Consider the following 14,487-nt stretch of genomic DNA (forward strand, 5'->3'; position numbering starts at 1 on the left):
ATTTTAATATAACCATTACAAATGTCTTAAAAATAAAATATGACTTTGGAAAGAATGCCTTTACAATATGTGTGTGTGTGTGTGTGTGTGTGTGTGTGTGTGTGTGTACACATCTGCGTAAAATAACTGAAATAATTGAAAACTGAATTTCTTTGTTTGGCGTGTTGATGTAGAAGTCACCAATCTTTTAAGATAAGGGGTGGTTAAAAACTTACGGCATGACAAAAATATAATTTTCTTGCATTTGGAAATCTTTCTTTCTCTGGCCACAGTAGTAAAAAAAAATGCCTCTCCAAGTCTCTAATGAAATAAGTATAGTAAAGGAGTATAATTTGTTGTTGTTGAAAATTTACATCTAGTTTTACTTCAGACACTACTAAAATTAAATATTAATCTAGTTGAGAAAATCATTTGCTAATTGCTACAGTGGTTTAGACTTCCTCTCCTAGCCCTGTCCCTCCCCCATCTCCAAATCTGTTCAAACAGAAAGCCCTTATTCGTTCCCTTTTCTCAAAAATGTTATTTTTTGGACAAGTGTGCAGACACAGAGACCCACAGGTTGAAGACATTTTCTCTGCTTTCTTTTCTCTAGTGGAAAGCTACAGAGAATGTATCCTTCTGTGTCTTTTGGTGAGCACTTTTCTGCCTCACCTCCCCACTTCAAACTTAGTTCATACTGTGAGGAAAGAAAGTTGGGTCCATCTTAGTGAGGTCAAGATTTAAGCGTATGTAAATAAGCCAATTGTACAGCTTTCACTTCATGGACAACGAGAGTTTACATTTGTTTTTACCCTTTTAGTACTTGAAACCTCTAGTATTCTGAGTAAACATGATGAGAAAAAACATTTCTCCTTATGAAGATAAAAATGCAGAATCCTTTCTCAAAAGGATTTCATATTAAATATGCCTCAGTTCTAGTACAATCATAATATCATTATTAGGACACAAGTTTCCTGTGGCCTACTTATTTACTCCCCTCCCAACCCGCTTTGGATCAGATCAATGGTTTCATTGATGGAGAGAACTCTATGGAACTTTTCTACCAATGCAGAACAGCATCTTCTCTGCAACTTCATGTGTTACAGAGAAGTAAACGTTTTGTTAACTGTTTAATGACTTGTAAGTGCCTCATTTTGTCCCAATGCTGGACCAGAGTACTGGCTTTAGGCTCACTTTTCATGCTATAGGCAGCTGGATGTCACAGAGGCTAGGCAGGAAGACCTGAATTCAATCCCTTTCTTAGACTTAGTAGAAGTAGAACCCTGAGCAAGTTACTTAATCTCTGTCTGACTCAGTTTCATCATTTGTAAAATGGGGATAATAATAGCACATACCTCCCAGTGTTGCTCTGAGGATAAAATGAGATAATATTGGTAAACTTTATGTTTACCAATTTATATTAAATTTTTGCAAACTTTAACATGCTATATAAATACTAGCTATTATTGTTTTATTATCATTACCTTTTATTTTCAATGGCACAGTATGACTTGCAGACTACTGTCTGAAGTGTTTAACTATTTTAATATAATGAATTCAGAAGTTAAGTAATTCTCATGTTTGCTCCATGCCACAGTTCATCCTACAAATATTTTGTAACTTCATACTATGAGCCAAGCTTTATGCTGGTTGCTGCCATTTCATAGAAAACTATTATGCCTTTCACACAAAGCATTGAAGAAGTTTAATTATTATAAAAATAACTCTTGTTTCCAAAGCACTTTAACATTTATAAAGCACTTTCCCTTCTACAGTCCTGGGAGGTAGGCAGAATGAGTATTATCCCAAGTTTGTCAGAGAGGAGACTGAGGCAGAGAGCAGTTTAAGTGACTTACCTAGGGTTGCATAGCTAGTGAACATTATTGCTAACCCCTGTTGTTCTGGCTCTAAGTAAAGCATTGTTTTCATAACACCATGATTTTTCTCCTAGGACACAGCCAAAGTCCCTCAGGTGCCTTTGTATTTTAATTAGGTATAGAACAATGATTATTTTTTTCCCATCATGAAAAACAGGGAGAGGAAGATCCAAATGTTCTCAGAGCATTAGAGATGTGCAGTGGAAAGAGTAGTGGATTAGAAGTCAAATTCTTGCTCTGCCATTTATTAATGATAGGATTTTAAACAAATCACTTAACAATCTCTGGGCCTCAGTATCCTTACTTGTAAAGTGTTATGGTTAGACTCGATCATCTCTAATGTCCTTCCTTGATGGAAATCTATGATCCTATGATTGTATACAGTGTAAAGAACACTAACTCTTGAGTCAAAGGATAGGAGTTCAAAAGCTACCACTTTTCCTTACTTCTCTGACCTTGGACAAATCACTTAGTCACCTTTTTCTCATTTTCCTAATTTGTGGAATTTGGGTTGGATTAAATCATCCAAGGTCTCCTCTATCTCTAGATCTCTGATGCTACAATCAGATGACTTTTAAGGTCCACTCCCAGTGCTTAATCTCTTATATCTGACAATAATGTATAGCGTTATTTCAGAATATTCGCTGATATTGTGATAGTGATGAATATTTCCTTTATCTGTGAACTCAGTGAAGTTTTTCTTCACAAGTTACTGTTGCAGTGATGCTAAATTTCTACATATAAAACTAAAAGAACAAATATGTGCCCTAAATCTTTTCCATAATGATTGAATTTGTAATGTCCTTTGATCAGCGACTAGCTCTTTCCCTGTAAATTAGTCTATTCCTGCCTTTTTTTCTTACAGACAGTCTGGCATTTATGTTGGTGCTGAACCATTTCATTTCTGATTACTGTGTGCTAACATGATGTGTCCGTTGCTGTCCTTCTCATCCTGTCATGTTCATTAAATTGTACTAAATTCAACTCTGGTTAAATCTTAAAACTATTTGCTTTGCTGGTCTTTCATGTTTTTGAAGTATTTTAGAATACTCATCATTTGTCATTCCCTCTTGAATGGTCCAGCAAATTGGATTGGTAATGAGTGTGACTTTGGAAAATGATCTAGGATTTCAAGGTTGGAAATGCTGTGCCTTATGCTGATGTGACTTGTACTGAGGAACTAAGCAAAGTTAAAGAGATCCCCCAAATGATACTACAATTCTCTTGTCCTTTTTAAATTTTATTCTAATTCTTTAAAGTGTTCTACATCAGTGGCACAGGTGCCCTTAGACTCCCATCAGTGATAAAAGAATTAAATTTTAACATAAGAAAGCAAAATGTTAGCTGTAGTAAACTCAGACTTCAGTGTTCAAAATGTGCCCTAAGTCTTTTCTACACTCACTTGCAGTATTTCACAAAACATGTCCAGTGCAGTAGTTGATGAGATTAAAGACCTTGTGTTGTGTTTCTGTTTTTACTTTAACGTCCATGAGGCTTACCTAGTGCTGTGTCTTTAAGGAACTAATTTATCTATTTTGATCCATGTTCCTTCTTATGAAAAGAATGAGGATTTAATTGTTATAACATCTGGGGATGTCTTCCAACTTGCGGGATGGGGTTAAGAGAATTGGCTACTCCAAGTTCTGGGTTCTCTATGGTTCCAAATCCATTTCTAAATCTTTCTTATTAGCCTTTGCGTAGTCAACCAGATGTCATAATTATTTCAAAGCGTAGTCCTTTGATAAAATGGAAAAGTAATAATAAATATTTCTCCACAAAAATGGGACATATTCCCCCACCAAAATATACTATCAGTCAAAAGAGTAATTTATAGCAAACTGAAAAACCCTACATATAAGGAATACTTGTGGTCAGAACACATTCAGAGAGCAGAAATCCCTGCTTCTAACATTAAAGGTCTGGGATGTCTTTGTGTGATGTCATTACACTTTTCCCACTGTTCGATGCTAGGTTCTGTCAGATACTGATTTGCTAGTGGACTTGGAATCTATCTCTACTGGATGCTTCTGGGTGCAATATTCTTGGGCATGGACCTGTGGAATTTTCCTCTGCTTCCAACTTCTGGCTTCAGATGAAATCTTTAGATACATGCCTATCTGTGCCATGCTATTTCTTTGCGAATATCCAAATAGACCCTTCTACACCTCTTCTAGGAGCCATCTTCCTTGCTTTCGTTATAAGGCAATGCTAAAGGGAAGAAAAAAAGATGACCTTTAATTTTTCTTTCTTCCTTCACATGCTCATTTGTTTATTCCTTCTTGTAGTATTACAGCTAGAAGACATTTCTAGTAGGAAGTTCTTTGCCTCAGTAGTCAAAATGCTAAAAAGTGTCCCTAGTAGCTAGCTAGTATTAGCTAGCTTAGCCTTATTGTTAGCCTTATTATTATCATTTTTTCAGCCTAAACTTTTTAGTCTTTATGCTCGAAGTGCCCATGGTTAACCTCACTAAGACTCTTTGTAAGTATTCCATATACCTTGAATTAAATTACTGAAGGTTAGACCATATGCCACGTTATGTTTCCAATAACTACCAACTAACTCTAATGTTGACCAACTCCATGTGTATTTTTTTCTTAGTTTAGACAAAACTAAGCCTGCAGGGCAAAGTCATTGTTTTCTCCACTAGCCCAAGCCTTAGTTGCGGTCTTTCAGATGCAGATATAGCCACCAAAACCTGAAAAGACTATGAAACCTCTCATGTCATTGTTTATTGAATATTTTTACAAGTGTGAAATGGATTATTGTTTATGCAAGAAAGATCTTCACATCACAGATAAGCATGATGATGTGGTTACTGATCTAGAGCCAGACATCCTGGAGAATGAAGTCAAGTGGATTTTAGGAAACATGGCTAATAAAGACGTTAGTGCAGATGGTGGAATTCTAGCTGAAATATTTAAAATCCTAAAATATTATGCTGTTAAAGTGCTAAATGTGCCAGCAAATTTGGAAAACTCAACAGTGGCCACTGGGTTTAAAAAGATCAACATACATCCCTATCCTAAAAAAGGGCTATACCAAAGAATATTCAGATTACCAAACAATTAAACTCATTTTATATACCAGAAAAGTTATGCTTATGTTTCTGCAAGTGATGCTTCAGCACTATGTGAATTGAGATTTACCAGAAAAGCTGACTGGTTTTTGAAGAGGTAGGAATCTAGAGACCAAATTGCCAGCATTTGCTGCCTTATGGAGAAAGTAAAGGAATTCCAGGAAAAACAACAACAAGCTTCTTCTTCTGCTTCACTGACTACATCAAAGCCTTTGACAGATGACAACAAATGTGGCAAGTCCTCAATGAAGTGGTAGTAACAGATCATTTTACTTGTCTCCTGTGGAACCTGTATACAAGCCAAGAAGCAATAGTTAGAAGCAAACATGGAACAACCGATTGGTTTAAGGTTAGAAAGGAAAATGGCAAAGCTGTATCACCTCATTTACTTAACTTATATGTAGAACACATCATGCAAAATGCCAGGCTGGACGAAACAAAAGTCAGAATTAAAGTTGCTGGGGGAAATACCAAAACTCTTGCAAGTAATACCACTCTGGTGGCAGAAAGTGAAGAACAATTAAGAAGTCTCTTGATCAGGGTGAAATATGAGAGTGTAAAAGGTGACTTAAAGCTTAACATAAAAAAAAAAAACCAAACAACCTAAAATCTAAGACACTAGTTCTATCACTTCTGGCAAATAGGAGAAGAAATGAAAGCAGCTATCAGACTTTATATTTTTGGGCTTCAAGATCTTTGCAGATGGTAACTGTAGCCATGAAATTAAAACAAAACAAAACAAAAACACTTGCTCCTTGGAAGGAAAACTGTAGCAAATCTAGACAACCCGCCAAAAAAGACCCATCACCTTGCTGACAAAGGTCCATATAGTCAAAGCTATGGTTTTTTTTCGGGGAGTAATATATGACTTCAATATATGAGGAAAGCTAAGCACCACAGAATTGACACATTTCAATTTAAGTGCTGAAGAAGACTTCTGAGATGCCCTTGAATGGTTTTGGTGGTCAAATTAATCATTACTTAAAGCAATTAATTTAGGCTATTCTCTGGAAGGTCAAATAATGAAGATAAAGCTTGAAGACTTTGGCCACATAATTAGAAGATTGGATTCATTGGAAAAGTCCCTGATTTTGGGAACCTTTGAAGGAAAAGGAGATGGCAGAGGATGACAAGAATAGATAATGTTATAGAAACAATGAATATTAGCTTGGACAGACTTTGGGAGATGGTAGGGGATAGAAGGGCCTGGCATGTTATGATCCATGGGATCATGAAGAATTGGATACAACTGAATGACTGAACAACAATATGTCATAGCAAATCATTTGGTTTGGTTGTTCTTAACTGGATGTTACTACGATAAATGAGGTAGGGCAATTAATCTGAGGGGCAGGAAGGCAGCATCTGATACCAGGAGCACTAAAAACATCCAAGTTCCACCTACTTTTAAACTAATTTTTAGATTGTTTTTAAAGATAGGGAGATTCCTAGGACTCTGTGCCAATTTTTAGGCTGCACCTTTAGGCAAAGTTGCATGTTTTGGAAGACAAAAAGAGACTTCTTAGAGTAGAATAGTGAAGCCTTAGTGTTGTGGTGTCTGTGAGTATCTTCTAGTGTCTGCATCTCTTATGTTCTATGTGTCCCTGAAGATGTATTTTTTATCACAGTGCATTGAAGCAATAATAGCTTCCATTTGTGTGGTGCTTCAACTCTTTGAAGAAGAGAATGTAAATACTATTATTTCTATTTTAGAAATAAGGAAACTTAGAAAGTCAAGGTCATAGATCAAGCAAGTGAGAGGGCTAGAATTCAAATCAAGACATGTCCTAGTCTAAGTCCAATGTTTTTTTTTTTCCCCCCACAGGCAATGTACTTGAGGTTTTGGGCACTAAGAACACTAGAGAATTTGGCCAATGATGACCATAAGCTGTAAACAGCTGCATTCTTGAGAGTACCTCCTAAACCTTTCTTCCTTCCCCAGGAAGAAAGTACGGCATGTGTATCACCAAGACAATATTCACAGCATCAAGGGTGACTATGGATGTGCCAACATAGTTCTGAATTGCAAAGTATAACAGACTCTCCATATAGAAGGTGGAAGAAAAACATTTATTCAGACACCAGAAAGCCAAATCCCAACATCAGAAAGCCAAATCCATCATACTAACAAAGAAATCCATCATAGTAACCAAGAAGTCTATACATATTATAAGATTTTCCCAGCAAGGAACACCCTCAGGCAAAATGCCCTTCTCTCACTCACAGCCTGCTTTCTCTGTTCTTCCCAGCTCTGACTACTCTGATTGTTCTACCACTTCCTGCTCCATTCATTCAGAAAACTCCTCCCACCACATGTGGGAGGAACCATGGGGTTCAGATTTCCATGTGACCGAGGCAGGTCACATGGATCTATTGATGAATAGAAATGATCTTCCCATTTAAATTACCATTACAGCATGTTCATGCCAGAAATCCCTAGACTTTATATCAGAGCTTATGGGACAGTGAAGTAGAGAAAGCTAGTCTCAGTGGAGCTCTGAGTGTGTTTGATTAGCTCATCTACTGACTACCTCTCTACCCTCCCTTAATGAAGAGGTCTATAGTAGGACAAATGTTTGACATTTCTATTAGCACAAGATTGAGCTGGATGTCACTAGACTGGCCACATCAGGATAGGAGGCAACAAATTAATGGATAAGGTCATGATGAAATTGTTTCAAAATATCTGCCAACTATTGAATTTTTCAAATGTGTGTGTTTAGAAGGCAAAATTATCAGCGCATAGCAACAGTTAAATGGATGAATCTGCATAGAATGTAAAGGCTCATGAATTACTGCAATAGAATCTATTTTTCAGAGGTTTTGTTGTTTGAAGGCCAGTCATTGACCTTTTTGAAATGAAGATATTATATGTTCCATTATTTAGCAATTTTGGTACTACTGATGGTTATGTGTGGTCCATACTACTTTTAACATTTAATAATGCTCAAATCCCATAAAATGGATGGATTACCTGCTTGTTCTCAAGTGTTTTTGAAATTTTGAACATCCAGATGGTAATATTGTTTGGTAGCAATCCAAGAGAAGGTTTTATAAATGAAAAGCTTTTACTTCTGACTTGCTTACATTATTTTGGTCCTTGTCAAGGACTATCGTTCATCGTCATCATTGTGAGACTAAGGACAGGTTACTCTGTTATTTGGTTTAGCAATGTGAGTTATATGACTGGGGGAACAACCTTTCCTTTTATGAAAAGGAGAGAAGCAAAGTGGAAGAAAATATAAGCCAGGGAAGGATGGGAGACAGGAAAAGGAGAGGAGTAGTGAAAGAGTAGAGCTAAGAAGACAGTGAGAAAGACTGACAGAGAGAGACAGAGACAGAGACAGAGAGAGAGAGAGAGACACACACACACACACAGACTTGATATGCTCTTTTACAAGACTTTCTTTTACAAGGTTTATTTACTGAGAAAATGCATGAAGAAAAGTCAAAAAATAAAAAGGAAAAATAAACTCAAACGTACATTTTATTCTTACTTATGTCTTTGTCAGCTTGGTCAATCTCCATGGCAAGGTTTAGACTGACATCTGAAATAGCTTTTTCTAGTACTGAGACAACTGGATGAACTTTAAGTACAGTGTCTACTCATCTTCTTTGTGTACTGAATGGGTATTAGGATTTCATTTAAAATTATACATCAGCCAGTGTTTGCCACTATGATTATATGAATTATAGCCTATATTTAGCCCAGACAAAACAGTCATAAGAACCCACAGTCTAGAAAAGTCAAGTGTAATGAAGAAGGAAAGATGAAAAAAAACCAAAAAGATGAAAAAAAGTCAATGTGAGGAACTGATCAAGAATAGAAAACGTGAGTATAACTCTAAGGCTAAAATGAAATGAGAATAAAATAGAATGAGGGAACCTTACAACAGCCAGACTGATATTGATGAAACAATAGAATTCCTAAGTAGTTGGGTGGATCCTAAAGTGAGATAAGTGAGAGATTAACTAAAAAATACCCAAAGTTTTGAAATAGTTACATTCACGCAAGATGAACAAAGCAAACAACTTAATACTTTAAATACTTAATGAAAACCTTCTTATATTTTCCTTGAATTCTCTGGTATGAATATAGTTGATTATTTATAACCAAATTTGAATGCCAGGTACTCAATTTCAATGCTTCGTTCTAAACTGCAAATTGACCAAAATCAGAGGGGATGGATCTTAGGTGATGATGTAGAAAACTTTAAGAGAGTTTATTGATTATTTTAAAATATTTTGAAAATATAACATTCTGTGTTTTTAAAGGAAAGTTCTGGCAATTCTACAATTCTGACAAAGATTTTTAACCCTTGAACAATACTAGGAATGCTTTTTGAGGACCAGCTTCACCAAGTGTAGAGTATTTCCTTACCACTTGATGATGAATTTACTGACCATGGCAATCCAAGAAACCAAGGGAAAAAGAGAAGCTATCCTCAGTACTGTGCAGACCACTTCTGTTTAGGTGCTGAGAGTGGCTGGTAGGGGTAGGGAATAGGTGATTGATTGTGGTACAAAAACAAGGCAACAAAAAACATTAAAAATATAAACCAAAGGAAGGGGACAGTAGAAGACAATAAGATACTCTCTCTTAAACAGTGAAGAAGCAATAGAGGGAAAAATGAGTTTATAGAAAACTTGGTGAGAGACCCAATTAAGGCAGAACATCCTAAAAACACTTAAAGATGAAACTAAAAGGACAAAAATGGAAAAATGATTATAAAGATTTCTATAATATTTCTATAAAATATATTTCTATAATAATATAATATTTCTATAATAAACTCCTTTATTGGTGATAGTGAAAAAATACATTTAGGGTTGAATGTACTTCCTACAGAAGTAAAAATGGTGCTAGAGGAAACAGTGATGATAAGAATAGCCTGCATTTCTATAACACTTTAAAGTATGTGGAGCCTTTATATTCTTATTATCCTTACCATGACCCTGAGACAAAGGTTCTGTTATTATTCCTATTTTTCAAATAGAGAAATTGAGGCAGGCAGTGGTTAAATTGCTTTCCCAGGGTCACACTGCCATGTCTGAGACTGAATGTGAATTCAGACCTTCTTGACCCACGTCTAGCATTCTGTCTCTTCATCATCATCTAATGCCTACTCTAAAATTTGGATTAGACCAGGTAAATGTAGAAATTGTTTATGTTGGAAAGTTCTTCATTTCAGGTGATCTGCTTTCAGAATATATGAATGGAGTGCAAAAAATCATGAAATTCTTTTGTCCTTAAAACAAGAAGTAAAAAGCAAATCAGAAGGTACTGACCTATGTGCTAGTACCACATAGTTAAAGAATCTCATAGTTGAAAAGAATTTAAAGATTATCCAGTTCAAGTCACACCTGAACAAGAATTCTCTTTAGACTACTGCAAAAAAGTGACTAGTTAGTCGTTGCCCTAAGACCACCAGTGAGGAGGAACCAACTCATTCTACTTTGAATTCCACAAAGAAGTAGCTCATTCCGTTTTTAAGTTGCTTTCTTTAAGCTCTAAGTGAATATGTGTGTGTTTCTTTGTTTTTTATTCTGAATTTAAATTTGCTTCATTGCATCTTCCAAGAACTTTTCACTCCTTGTTTAATCTGTGGGATCAAGGAAAGCAATACAAATTTCCCCTTCCTCATGACTAATATTAGTAATATTTCACTATCCTTGTTCCTCTTCTCTGGATGCTTAATGTCCTTCCTAAAATGTGGTGCCCAGGGCTAAACATGGCATTGTGGATGTGGACTGATGAAGACAAAGTATAAGGGGAAATAACGTCCCTATGGCCTAGACTCTATATGCCTTTTCTTAAATCAAGATAATATTGCATGAATCTCCTTGGCTGTCATATACCACTGTTACTGAGATTAAGTGCACTTAAATGCTTTTCAGATGAACTGTTTTCCAGCTATGCCTCCATCATCTTGTACTTGTGTGAAGTGACTCAATTGAACCCAAGTGTAACACCTTCCATTTAATCCAGTTGCATGCTCTCTTATTAGATTTGTTTCAACATTTTAGCTTTTTATGGTCTTTTGGATTTTCTTTGTCCTGTGTTTTAGCTATTGCTCCCAGCTTTGGGTCATTTACAAATTTGATAATTATTCCATCTTTGCTATTATCCAAGTCATTAGCACAAATGTTTTCCATCACCAGGCCAAACAGATCCCTGGAATATTTTATCAGATATTTCCTTCCAAATCGACATCGAATGACTGGATAAGTATAACAATGCCTATTCTATATTTCTACAACTTGTCCAGAATAATAGTGTGGGACATTTTATCAAATACTTCATTAAAATCTATGTAAAGTATATCCATAGTTAGAATCCACCAATTCATATTTGTTCTCAGAGTATGTGCCAAATCTCTGTCTGTCTGTCTGTCTCTCTCATTGTTTTACTTTAATTCCAGTAATGCTTAATATTCTACATGGGCCATCCCATGGAACATGTAGAGGGATAGGCATATTTCATGAGATGGACCCATCTAAATGCTTTTTAAAAGTTTCTATCAAAGAATAGGTGTAGAAAAATTTTATAGCTGAAAAAAGATCATTTCAAGAGAAGATTAGCCAGCATCAGCCTTCTTTCTTCACAATGTTAAGAATAAGTTAGTGGTGATAAAGTATAGATAAAGAGAGGAAATGTGGTATAGAGGATAAAATGATGGCCTCTGAACCAGGAATAATTGTATTCAAGTACTCCCTTTTCATCCCATTGATCGTGTAGGACTGGAAGTCACATAACGATTCAGTGCCCCAGGCAACTCTCTGAGACTATTAAGTTGCCTACAGAACAATTGCTGATGTGCAGCAATGGTGGAAATTTTGTCACCAGAAATTCCTTACACACCAATGAAATCACAGGTTCAGTTGACAACAATGATATTGTTGATGATGACTTCTACTACAGAGCTACGATGTAAAGTAGTGGAGGCTGACCTTGGAAAAAGTGACTAGTGATAATAAAGTATAGAAAACTATATCTGAATATTTTTTAATAAAATACCCTCTAGTGCCCTATGTTGCTTACTGTGATTTAATTATTTTTAAGAACAGAGATCACGCTGCCCTGATTTTTTTTAAAATTAAAAACCTTCCTTTGCAAACTCTCAAAGCAAAATGTAACAAAGTAACTTCGTTTTATCTATGGTCATCTTTCTTACTGTCTTCATGTGAGCTAAATGATAGTATATATGAGTATGTTTTTCAAATTTCAAAATATAGTTTGGTAAGTATTTTCCAATTGATTTTTGAAAAGAACTGCTGTACAGAGCTTATGCTTTGTTCATTTTATAAATGAAAATCATCCTTGAAAACCATTTAATTTAAATAAAGAAGATACTTTATAGATTAAAAAAATACCCTTTGAGACCCAGGACCATCACGATACATCAGCAATTGTTCTGCATGCAACTTAATAGCTGTCTGTGGTACTGAAAGGTTATATGACTTCCAGTGCTACCCAACCAAAGGGAGGAAGAGGCAGGACTTGAGTACAATTCTTCCTGGTTCAGAGGCCATCATTTTATCCTCTATAACACACTTCCTGTCTTTATCTATGCTTTATCACCACTAACTTATTCTTAACCCTGTGAAGATAGAAGACTAATGATAATCTAAACTCCCAAAGATATCTCTAGGGCCCTAGCTAAGTCACATGACTCCTAAACCTCACTCACTTCCTTTACTTTTCCTCCTCTTTGTCAACCACTTTTCCATTCTGGAAGCATCTCTGTTTGAGGCCCTGTACTCTCAATTGGTTTTTTCTTATTTAGAACCATCATTTCAAGAAAGATTGCAACCAAGCTCTACCCAACTCATAGCTCAGTTGCTTTCATTCTCTCCTCCTCCTCCTCTTCATCAGCTGAGTACCCTTTTTCTTCTTCTCCAACACACACTTCTCTTTAGGTATTGGTTTTTCCCATTAGAATGTGAGTTCTTTGAAGGGAAGGACTTTATTGTCTGTCTATATTTGTATCTCCAGTGCTTAGCTTAGTGCATGATAGTAAGCATTTGATAGTTTTCTGTCTATTTAATCTAGCTATCCTACCCTATCCTATCTGTTAGTCTGTCTATCTACCTATCTACCTATCTATCTATCTATCTATCTATCTATCTATCTATCTATCTATCTATCTAATCTAATCTAATCGAATCTATCCATCCTCCATAGAGAGGAAATAATCTGCGAAGACTGAGATTTTGTTAATCATTCCTTCATATTCCTTAAGGTTGAGGCAATGTGTTTCTGGTGGTATGGAATGAGACTTGGCTATAAAACCTTGAAATAGACTCACTGTATTGTGGCACCTAATGGAAGCAATGTATTTATACAGCAGTTACTGGTCTAGGGTTTCCAGCCAGCTGAATGTCTTACTGCTTCAACTCAGGACATTCTACCTCCATCCAGCTACAACATGATCTGCTTATTCCTTTATTCATTCTGGTCCCCGCTCTTTCTCTTATATATTTTGTTTTGCATCAATTGGTTTCATTTTTTGAAGCATCATTTCTCCTCCCCTAGAGATTCCTTTCCCCCTTCTAGAATGCTCCAGGGCCTGCTGAATGAGATTCAAGACCATCCAAAAAGAGTGGCCTCAAAACTCTTTTAGGGAAACAAATCAAGATATTAACAAACAAGTAAGTGAAGAACGCCTCTTCTTTGGATTAGGAGACACAGTCAAATAGACAGTATATTAAATTTATCTTGGACATATATTAAAGCTGGCCTTAACATTGAATAGGAAGATGAGAATGAGCTAAACTGTTTATAGGAAATTGTTCAGCACTTTGATCTCTGACAAAAAAAAGTGTTTTTAATACCAATGTTTTTTTCCAGTAATACTGTGTGGTTTCCAACCACAATTTCCAAAGAATTTAATTTCAGGTAACCTAGAGTCCAGTAAAGACAGATGGCAGATGTAAGTTGTCTGCAGTGTATTACCAATGAAGACTTGTGTTCAAGAAGCAAGATTAAAGGGTAATCCATTAATTAGATAATTTAGAAAGGAGGAAATGAGAACAATGGATAAGAGGTAGACAGATCAAGGACCTCCCCCCTGCCCGACCTTGATACTTTTAGAATGTAAAACAAGCTGGAGAAAGGCCTCTCATGTTAAGTAGGATGCCAAATTTATATAGGATGAAATGACCTAGATGAGTTGAAATCTTCATTGCGGAGAGTCTAGTCATGTTGATGAATTCATGAATTCATCAAACTAATATCAGCTCCATATGTAGATGACTGTGTCTCCTTTTGTAAGAATTGTCCAATCAGAATATACCACTGAGATACAGAATGGTACAGTTGGAAGAGATTTTAGAGATAAACTGATCCCCCTTATTTTAAAGATAATAAACTGAGCAACAGGGAGAAGGAGCAAATTGATGACAGAGACATAAGTGGAGTTCTTTCTAATTCAGTGCTCTTTCCAATATGCCACTCTCTCTTTCTCTCTCTCTCTGGTTATTTGATTAACCAGAACATCACAGATGATGCCAAATATTAGAATTTACTTTAAAAAAAACCCTCCAGCAATTGCT

Source organism: Notamacropus eugenii, chromosome 3, assembly GCF_028372415.1.
Source record: "Notamacropus eugenii isolate mMacEug1 chromosome 3, mMacEug1.pri_v2, whole genome shotgun sequence".
Lineage (NCBI taxonomy): Eukaryota > Metazoa > Chordata > Mammalia > Diprotodontia > Macropodidae > Notamacropus > Notamacropus eugenii.